Source organism: Pristiophorus japonicus, chromosome 11, assembly GCF_044704955.1.
Source record: "Pristiophorus japonicus isolate sPriJap1 chromosome 11, sPriJap1.hap1, whole genome shotgun sequence".
Classification (NCBI taxonomy): Eukaryota; Metazoa; Chordata; class Chondrichthyes; family Pristiophoridae; genus Pristiophorus; species Pristiophorus japonicus.
In genome coordinates this window covers 10574705-10584474 of record NC_091987.1, presented here as the reverse complement: position 1 = coordinate 10584474, position 9770 = coordinate 10574705, and the positions used below count along the sequence as shown (strand labels likewise).

At 49.6% G+C, this 9770-nt stretch overlaps 1 pseudogene; it reads right to left on the bottom strand.

Moving 5' to 3' along the window:
* Positions 1 to 720: 720 nt before the first annotated feature.
* Positions 721 to 923, bottom strand: LOC139276517 (U2 spliceosomal RNA; annotated as a pseudogene).
* Positions 924 to 9770: the final 8847 nt, after the last annotated feature.

Here is a 9770-nt window from a genome sequence, read left to right as displayed (position 1 = left end):
TTACTCTGAGATGCAGTCCATCAGGCCCTGGGGATTTATCGGCCTTCAATCCCATCAATTTCCCCAACACAATTTCCCGACAATTTCCCAATGCAAATGAATTGAGCAGAAACTTGAGAAAAAACACGCTTCACAAAATGACCGCAATTTTGGATATAATTTGCGGCTGGATCATCGATTGCGCCCGAAGCAGAAACTCAACCCCCACCATGGTTTCTTTATCATTTACACCTCAACATGAATGTGAGCAAGGTTACTCGGAATAGTCACAGCATTTGATGGGAAGTGAGGGGACTGAGCTAGGAGTGGGGGAAGCGAGCAGAAATGTTTAAATAATAACACGAAACAGGCAGTGCAAAGATACCACAGAGTTATTGCCAAAGGATACTCACTGGTTACTGCATTTAAAGCTGTGATTTAGCACAGGGTAAAACGCATAGGATCAGGAGGAGGCTATTTAGCCCCTCAAGCCTGTTCCACCATTCAATGAGATCATGGCTGATCTGTGACCTAACTCCGTATACCCGCATTTGGCCCATAACTCTTAATACCTTTGGTTAACAAAGATCTATCAATCTCCGATTTAAAATGAACTATTTTTTTTTTTTTTTTAAATTCGGAGCCAATCGTTCCAATTCTTTGTCAAATCACAAACGCCAGAGGTCACCTTGCACACGCCAAGGATCACTCTGCGCCAATGCTCTTAGCCAAAAGGCCGAGAGCCACTGCACCGTTCCTGGAAGTACTGCAATACCAGGTTCGTGCCATGGAGGTGGATGGGTCAAGCCACCCCACCCACCTCCTGTTTCCAAAAAAGCAAGCATATACCTTCCTGATCCAGGGAGAACCACCCGGAGGTCATGGTGGCTACTCCCCTGTCAGGTCAGTTACGCATGATCTTAGCCAAAAGGCCGAGAAGCGATTATTTAAAATGAACTATTGATCTAGCATTAATTGTCATTTGTGGAAGAGAGTTCCAAATGTCTCCCATTCTTTGTGCGTAGGAGTGTTTCTTAACTTCACTCCTCAACGGCCTGGCTCTAATTTTTAGACTCTGGCCCCTAGTGCTCGACTCCCCAAGAGCAGAAATGGTTTTTCTCTATCCACGCTATCTGTTTCAACACACACAAGCTCAGCTTTGAACATGGTCGCATTTAGTCTGAAAAGAAATTGGATTCTGCTGGTCGGCTCTGCAAAAATGAGAGAGTTCTGGCATTTCTCTTAATAGCTTTGGTTAACAAAGGTCTATCAATCTCAGATTAACTACTGACCCGCTATCAGTTGCCATTTGCGGAAGAGAGTTCCAAAGTTCTACCACCCAAGGAAAACATTTTCAGGGCCACGGGGAAAGGGCAGGGGAGTGGGACTAGCTGAAGAGCTCTTGCAGAGAGCCGGCACGGGCTCGACGGGCCGAGTGACCTCCTTCAGTGCTGTAGCGTGAGTTCGTATCCCACCATGGCAGCTGGCGAATTTAAATTCCGTTAATTAAATAAATCTGGAATAATAATTTTTAAAAGCTGGTTTCAGTAATGGTGGCCATGAAACTACCGGGTTGTCATAAAAACCCACCTGGTTCACTAATCTCCTTTAGGGAAGGAAATCTGCCGCCGTTACCCAGTCTGGGCCTGTATGCAACCTCTTGTTGGCTGACGCAGATACGATGGTAAGTACTGCAGGGAATCGAATACGGCCAGGATGATCTGTTGGATAGTTTCGATCGCATGGATGGGTTGGAGAGGAATTTTCCTGGATTTTTTTCCCCAATTGGCCTGGGTTTTTAATCTATTTTTTTGCCTCTCCCGAGGATCACATGGCTCTGGTTGGGGTGGAGTGTAGAATGTTGTGGTGCAAGGGGTGTTGCAGTTGTGTGGGGCGAACTGCTTGGGTCAGCTGCTCTTTACCTATCCGCCATTGTTCATTGTTCGTAGGTTTATATGTAACCTTCAGGGCTGCTGACCGAGGGCCATGCAGCTCTTTGTCGGCCAGCGCGGACACGTGGGGCCGAAATGGCCTCCTTCTGCGCTGTAAATTTCTATGTTTCTATGGGCCCAAGTTTCCACACGATAAAAAACGGGAGCCCCTCCGAGCTGGGCGCCCGTTTTTCGCGCCTAAAAAAAAACTCGCGATTCTGGAGCGCCCTGCAGCTCCTTGTCTGCCTGGCGCGGCGCCCAGGGGGGCGGAGCCTACACTCGCGCCGATTTTGTAAGTGGGAGGGGGCGGGTACTATTTATATTAGTTTTTTTCCTGCCGGCAACGCTGCGCATGCGCGTTGGAGCGTTCGCGCATGCTCAGTGTGAAAAAAAACATTGCCACTCGGCCATTTTTGTAGTTCTTTGTAGCTGTTTAATTTTTGAAATTTTTAAAAATAAAAGCACATTGCCATTAGCACATCAGCACTTGCAGCCTTCTCACTGTCTCCTTCCCCCCCCCCCGCCCCCGCGGGAAGAACGGGCGCCTCCTCTCCCCCCCGCGGGAAGAACGGGCGCCTCCTCTCCCCCCCGCGGGAAGAACGGGCGCCTCCTCTCCCCACCCCCCCCCCTCCGCGGGAAAGAATGGGCGCCTCCTCTTTCCCCCCCCCCGCGGGAAGAACGGCGCCTCCCCCCCCCCGCGTGAAAGAACGGGCGCCTCCTCTTTCCCCCCCCCCCGCGGGAAGAACGGCGCCTCCCCCCCCCCCCCCCCCGCGTGAAAGAACGGGCGCCTCCTCTTCCCCCCCCCCCCCCCCGCGGGAAGAACGGGCGCCTCAGGCTGACTGTAGCATTCTCCCTGCCTGAAGCACTTTCACACAGGTAGGAAGATGGTTTATTTAATCTTTTCTTTGCTTATAAATGTTTATTCAGGTTGGATTTATTTGTATAATATTTGTAGAAGTATAAATCAGGATTTATTATAGAATTTAATGACTTCCCTTCCCCCCCTCCCCCCCCCCCCCCCTCGTTCTGGACGCCTAATTTGTAACCTGCGCCTGATTATTTAATGTGTAGAACAGGTTTTTTCAGTTCTACAAAAATCTTCACTTGCTCCATTCTAAGTTAGTTTGGAGTACGTTTTCACTGTGGAAACTTTGAAATCAGGCGTCAGTGGCCGGACACGCCCCCTTTTGAAGAAAAAATTCTGTTCCAAAGTCGAACTGTTCTACCTGACTAGAACTGCAGAAAAAAAAATGTGGAGAATTGCGATTTCTAAGACAGTCCGTTCTCCACCAGTTGCTGCTAAAAATCAGGCGCAAATCATGTGGAAACTTGGGCCCAAAGTTTCTATATGTGACTCCAGACCCACAGCGATGTGGCTGACTCTTAACTGCCCTCTGAAATGGCGGATCAAGGGCAATTAGGGATGGGCAAGAAATGCTGGCTTTGGCGGTGACGCCCACATCCCATGAATGAATACATTTTAAAAAACATTCGATGATTCTATTTATTTCATGCCAGTTTGTGGGATCCCACTGTGTGCATACTGGCTGCCGCATATCCCCACATTATTGCAGTGACTGTACTTTGGCTGCCGAGTGCATTGGAGGTCATGAAAGGCGCTATATAAATACAAAGTCTTTCAAGTCTTTTCTCTTTACTTTCCAGTAGGTGGTTGTGGAAAAGCCATCAGGCGTGACAACCCTTTCTGATATCTTCCCCTATCCTGCTGAATAAACAGCAACTCTGTTCAAGCACCATCACAAACACCACTTGGCTGACATCGATAAGTGTATACAATTATGGGGCCTAGATAGAGTGGATAGGAAGGACCTATTTCCCTTATCATAATCATAGGCAGTCCCTCGAAATCGAGGAAGACTTGCTTTCACTCTAAAAGTGAGTTCTCAGGTGACTGTACAGTCCAATACAGGAATGACAGTCTCTGTCACAGGTGGGGTAGACAGTGGTTGAAGGAAAGGGTGGGTGGGAAGACTGGGTTGACGCACGCTCCTTCCGCTGCCTGCGCTTGGTTTCTGCTTGTTCTCGGCGACGGGACTCGAGGTGCTCAGCGCTCCCCCAGATGCTCTTCCTCCACTTTGGGCAGTCGTGAGCCAGGGATTCCCAGGAGTCGGTGGGGATGTTGCACTTTATCAAGGAGGGTGTCCTTGAAGCATTTCCTCGGCCCACCTGGAGCTCGCTTGCCGTGTCGAAGCTCCACGTAGAGCGCTTGCTTTACCCAGACGGTGCTGGGGGTCTGGAACTCAATGCCTGATAGGGTGGTAGAGGCAGGAACCCTCCCTTAGCAGATAGGACAACAACCAGGGGGCATAGATTTAAAGCAATTCATGGAAGGATTAGAGGGGATTTGAGATGAAATTCTTTACCCAGAGGGTGGTGGGGGTTTGGAACTCACTGCCTGAAAGGGTGGTGGAGGCAGTAACCCCCACCACATTTAAAAATTTCCAGGATATGCACTTGAATGCCGTAATCTACAAGGCTACGGACCAAGAGCTGGAAAGTGGGATTTGTCTGGATAGCTCTTTTTCGGCCGGCGCGGACACAATGGGTCAAACGGCTACCTTCTGTGGTGTGAATTTCTATGATTCTATGATTAAGTTGGCATCAACTAGGGGTCGGACCTTGGCCTATTACTTGCTGAGCCATCCCAGGCTCAGAAGCTTATGTGTGATTGCATTCTCAGTAAACTGGTGGAGCTGAGATTATTTCGTCAATTCCAGATTTTACGACATCTGGACTCCTCGGCAGCAATCAGTGATAAACATATGCTCCAAAATGTAGGGCTATTGCAGTGTAACACCTCGTGTTCCGTGTGTGTCAGTATAACATTCGATTGCTAGCTGATGTCAGTGGCTGTAGCTCCTCTGTCTTTCTATGTTTCTATCTCCTGTCCCTCACTGAAAATGATCAACCAGTGCTTGCTAATGTCATTGAATGAAGACTGGTGCCTGAAGTTGTCTATCACCGAACACCAGTCCCGATTAATGCCAAATGCTGCAGGCTTGCGCCTCCTGATGTCTATTACCGAAGATTCATCTCACTGCTGTCAATCCCTGGGGACTAATGCGTGCTAAAGTCAATCAGGCTGCTGAAGGTTGATGTCAACTATTTTACTCTGGTATACATGGACGCCAATCACTGCAGACTAATGGCTGCTGATCACAATCACTGAGGACGCGGGTACATAAACATAACTCACAGAAGACTAATGTACACGCATATCATTCACTGAGGATTATTGATAGCTGTTCTCAATCACTTAGGATTATTGACAGGTAATCCCAATCACTGAGGATTAGTGACAGGTGATCTCAATCACTGAGGATTATTGCCAATCACTAAGGAATGATGCTCACTCAAGTCAATCCCCGAAGCCTAATATCAATCACTGAATGTGACTGGCGACTGCTACGAATCCGTGAAATCTTACGTCAGTCACTGAAGATTTGTGGCTGCTTATTTCAGTCACTGAAGAGCAGTGCTTCCGCTGGTCAAATTGGGGTAGAATAGTGAAGGTGGTGTCTTCAAGGCCAACCATGAGTATTGGGTGTGAGAATACATCTCTCGGTGAGTGGGGAGTATTGTGTCGTACAATGTGTTGCAACCCTGACACTCGGGGAAGCATTCTCTTCTTTGAGGTGGGTAGCAGTCAGATAGGGAAACTTTGCCTGCTGATATTACCCCAATGTTTTCCTGGATCAGGGCTCATCTTTGCATGCATCTAAGCCCCTTGTAGCATTGCTACCTCCAAGTGTGAGCCTAGCACTACTGATGAGAAATATCCAGGCAGTGCTGCAGAGGAGCTGCCATTGCAGCACTTGATGAGAAGGCTGAGACCAAGGCCTAGAAAGGTTAGTGCTGGAGGCCCCTGTGGAGAGAGAGTGGGAGCGGGCCACTGCTAGGAAATATAGGAATATAGGAACAGAAGTAGGCCATTCAGCCCCTCAAACTTGTGCCACCATTCAAATAGATCATGGCTGAACTGTTCCTCAGCTCCATTTCTCCGTCTCGGTTCCATATTCCTTGTTCCCCTTTCCCAACAAAATGCTATCAATATCCGAAGGCTCTTTCCTTTGATTCAAGGCCTTTGGGGACCTACCCCCACCTATCTCCTGGTGACCCCTGTGGATGGAGGAGCCAGCATCAACAACAAGAGAAATAATCCCGGAATCCAATGCCTGCCCTGCTGTCATTAAAGGCAATTGGCAGATTAGCCATGATCTTATTGAATGGCAGAGCAGGCTCGAGGGGCCAAATGGCCTACTCCTGCTCCTAGTTCTTATGTTCTTATGTTCTTAGAACAACAACAGAGACAACTTGCATTTATATAGCGCCTGTAATGTAGCAAAACGTCGCAAGGCGCTTCACAAAGACGATAAAAATGTAAATATTTTTTGCCACCAAGCCACAGATGGACAGATGAACGAAAGCTTGGTCAAAGAAGAAGGTTTTAAGGAGCATCTTAAAGGAGGAGAGGCAGGTAGTGAGGTGGAGAGGTTTAAGGAGGAAATTCCAGAGCTTAGGGCCCAGGCAGCTCAAGCCAATGGTGGAGCGATGAACATTGGGGCACTAACAAAGGCTAGAATTGGAGGAGCGCAGAGATCTCGACGGCTTGTAAGGCTGGAGGCCATGGAGAGAAGGGCCAGCCTGTGGCCTCTTTAGCAAGCGTAATGGGAAAGAAATTGAGCTTGGGCCTTAAATGTGGTAGTAAACCTCACTGGTGTTGCTGCCTACTTTCCTAACACCACCCTGCCTTATTTTGGTTGGGATAGCGGAAGCCAATCCAGCCTTCATTTCTAGGACCTGGGCTCAAATTCAGGGTAGGCTGATGGGCTGAAAGCCTACACGCTGAAAGTAAAATGAGTTTGCTGCAAGACCCAACATAAAGAAAGAAATTTCCTCTGCCTGAATGTAATTCATTTTAATATATTTTTGTATTCATTCCTGACAAGGCCAGCATTTATTGCCAATCCCTAATTGCCCTTGAGAAGGTGGTGGTGAGCCGCCTTCTTGAACCGCTGCAGTCCGTGTGGTGAAGGTGCTCCCACAGTGCTGTTAGGGAGGGAGTTCCAGGATTTTGACCCAGCGACGATGAAGAAACAGTCGATATATTTCCAAGTCAGGATGGTGTGTATCTCGGAGGGGGACATGGAGGTGATGGTGTTCCATGCGCCCGCTGCCCTTGTCCTTCTAGGCGGTAGAGGTCGCGGGTTTGGGAGGTGCTGCCAAAGAAGCCTTGGCGAGTTGCTGCAGTGCATCTTGTGGATGGTACACACTGCAGCCACGGTGCGCCGGTGGTGGAGGGAGTCAATGTTTAAGGTGGGGGATGGGGTGCCGATCAAGTGGTCTGCTTTGTCCTGGATGGTGCCGAGCTTCTTCAGTGTTGTTGGAGCTGCACTCATCTCGGAAAATTTCAACCTCCATCTCAATTGACCATGCTCTCTCTCCTCTGAGTTCACTAGCCTCCTATCCTCCCTTAATCTCTCCCTCCATGTAAACTCCCCACCCTCTCGATCTTGCCACCTCGTGGCCTCGCTACTCCCATCATGTCAATCACAGATCAGGCCATCTCTGACCACTTCCTCGTATCACTCTCCACCCACATCGCCCCTTCCACCCCTGCCCCCCACCCCCCCCCCACTCCCAACCTTACCTCCTTCTGTATCTGCCCCTGTAAACAACTCTCTCCCAACGCTCTTACAACTGCACATGAACTCCCAACTGTCCAGCCTTCGGCCCTCTATTCACCAGGACATTTCTGCTCAACCACACCCTCATCACCACCTTTGATGCCCTAGTCCCTGTTACAACAACTACTCTCTCTCACCCTGGCCATTCCCCCTGGTACAGCCCTGATCTTCGCTACCTCAACGCAGGCATGAACAGATGTGGCGGACAACTGGTTCAGCCATTCACCGCCAGGTCTGGCTGGGCCACGCAAAGCACTATCGGGTCCTGCTCTCGTCTGCCAAAACTGTTCACTATTCCAGAATCATTCAGTAATGTAAAGATAAACCTCAGCATCTATTCTCAACTGCTAACTGCCTTTTTAAACCCCTCTCCCCAGTCTCCACCCTCATCTCCGACAATAAGTGTGAGGAGCTCATGGGCTAAGACAGAGAACAGGTTCAGCCGCCTCTGTCTCTTCCCTTCCTTCCCCGAGCCCACCAGGCCAAACTTCCTCTAAGGAAGCCCCCTGACCTAGCCCTGACCTCTCCGATCTCCCCTCATGACATTTCCGAGCTCATCCTGTCCATGACACCCACTTCCTGCTCCCTTGACCCTTGACCCTAACTGCTGACCACCCAACTTCATTTCTGACTCCCACATTAGCCGACATTGTTAGCGGTTCTCTCTCCTCAGGTACTGTCCCCCTCTCCCTCAAATCTGCCGTCATCACCCTTCTCAAAAAACAACCCTTGAGCCCACTGTCCTTGCGAGTTACCGCCCCATCTCCAACCTCCCTTTCCTCTCCAAAATCCTTGAACGTGATGTCACCTCCCAAATCCGCGCCCATCTTTCCCACAATTCCAATCCGATTTCCGCACCTGCCACAGAACCAAAAGCACTCTCATCAAAACCACAAGTGACATCCTTTTTGACTTCTCGACGTCTGCAGCCTTTGACACAGTTGACCACTCCATCCTCCTCGAACGCTTCTCCACCGTCATCCAGCTGGGTGGGACTGCACTCGCCTGGTTCCATTCTTACTATCTAATCGTAGCCAGAGACTCACTGGCAACGGCTTCTCTTCCTGCTCCCGCATCGTTCCCTCTGGTGTCCCCCAAGGATCTGTCCTTGGCCCCATCCTATTTCTCATCTATATGTTGCCCCTTGGCGATAGCATCTGGAAACACGGCATCAGTTTCATCATCATCATCATCATCATTATCATAGGCAGTCCCTCGGAATCGAGGAGGACCTGCTTCCACTCCCAAAGTGAGTTTTGTGATAGATGAACAGTCCGATACGAGAGCCACAGACCCTGTTACAGGTGGGACAGACATTCGTCAGGGGAAGGGGGTCGGTGGGGCTGGTTTGCCGCGCGCTCCTTCCGCTGCCTGCGCTTGGTCTCTTCATGCTCCTTGTGTCGAGACTCAAAGAGCTCAAAGCCCTCCCGGATGGACTTTCTCCACCTCGGGCGGTCAGCGGCCAGGGTCTCCCAGGTGTCAGTGGGGTACCGCAAGGTTCTGTGCTAGGGCCCCAGCTGTTTACATTGTACATTAATGATTTAGACGAGAGGATTAAATGTAGTATCTCCAAATTTGCGGATGATACTAAGTTGGGTGGCAGTGTGAGCTGCGAGGAGGATGCTATGAGGCTGCAGAGCGACTTGGATAGGTTAGGTGAGTGGGCAAATGAATAGCAGATGAAGTATAATGTGGATAAATGTGAGGTTATCCACTTTGGTGGTAAAAACAGAGAGACAGACTATTATCTGAATGGTGCCAGATTAGGAAAAGGTGAGATGCAACGAGACCTGGGTGTCGTGGTACATCAGTCATTGAAGGTTGGCATGCAGGTACAGCAGGCGGTTAAGAAAGCAAATGGCATGTTGGCCTTCAGAGCGAGGGGATTTGAGTACAGGGGCAGGGAGGTGTTGCTACAGTTGTACAGGGCCTTGGTGAGGCCACACCTGGAGTATTGTGTACAGTTTTGGTCTCCTAACCTGAGGAAGGACATTCTTGCTATTGAGGGAGTGCAGCGAAGGTTCACCAGACTGATTCCCGGGATGGCGGGACTGACCTATTAAGAAAGACTGGATCAACTGGGCTTGTATTCACTGGAGTTCAGAAGAATGAGAGGGGACCTCATAGAAATGTTTAAAATTCTGACGGGGTT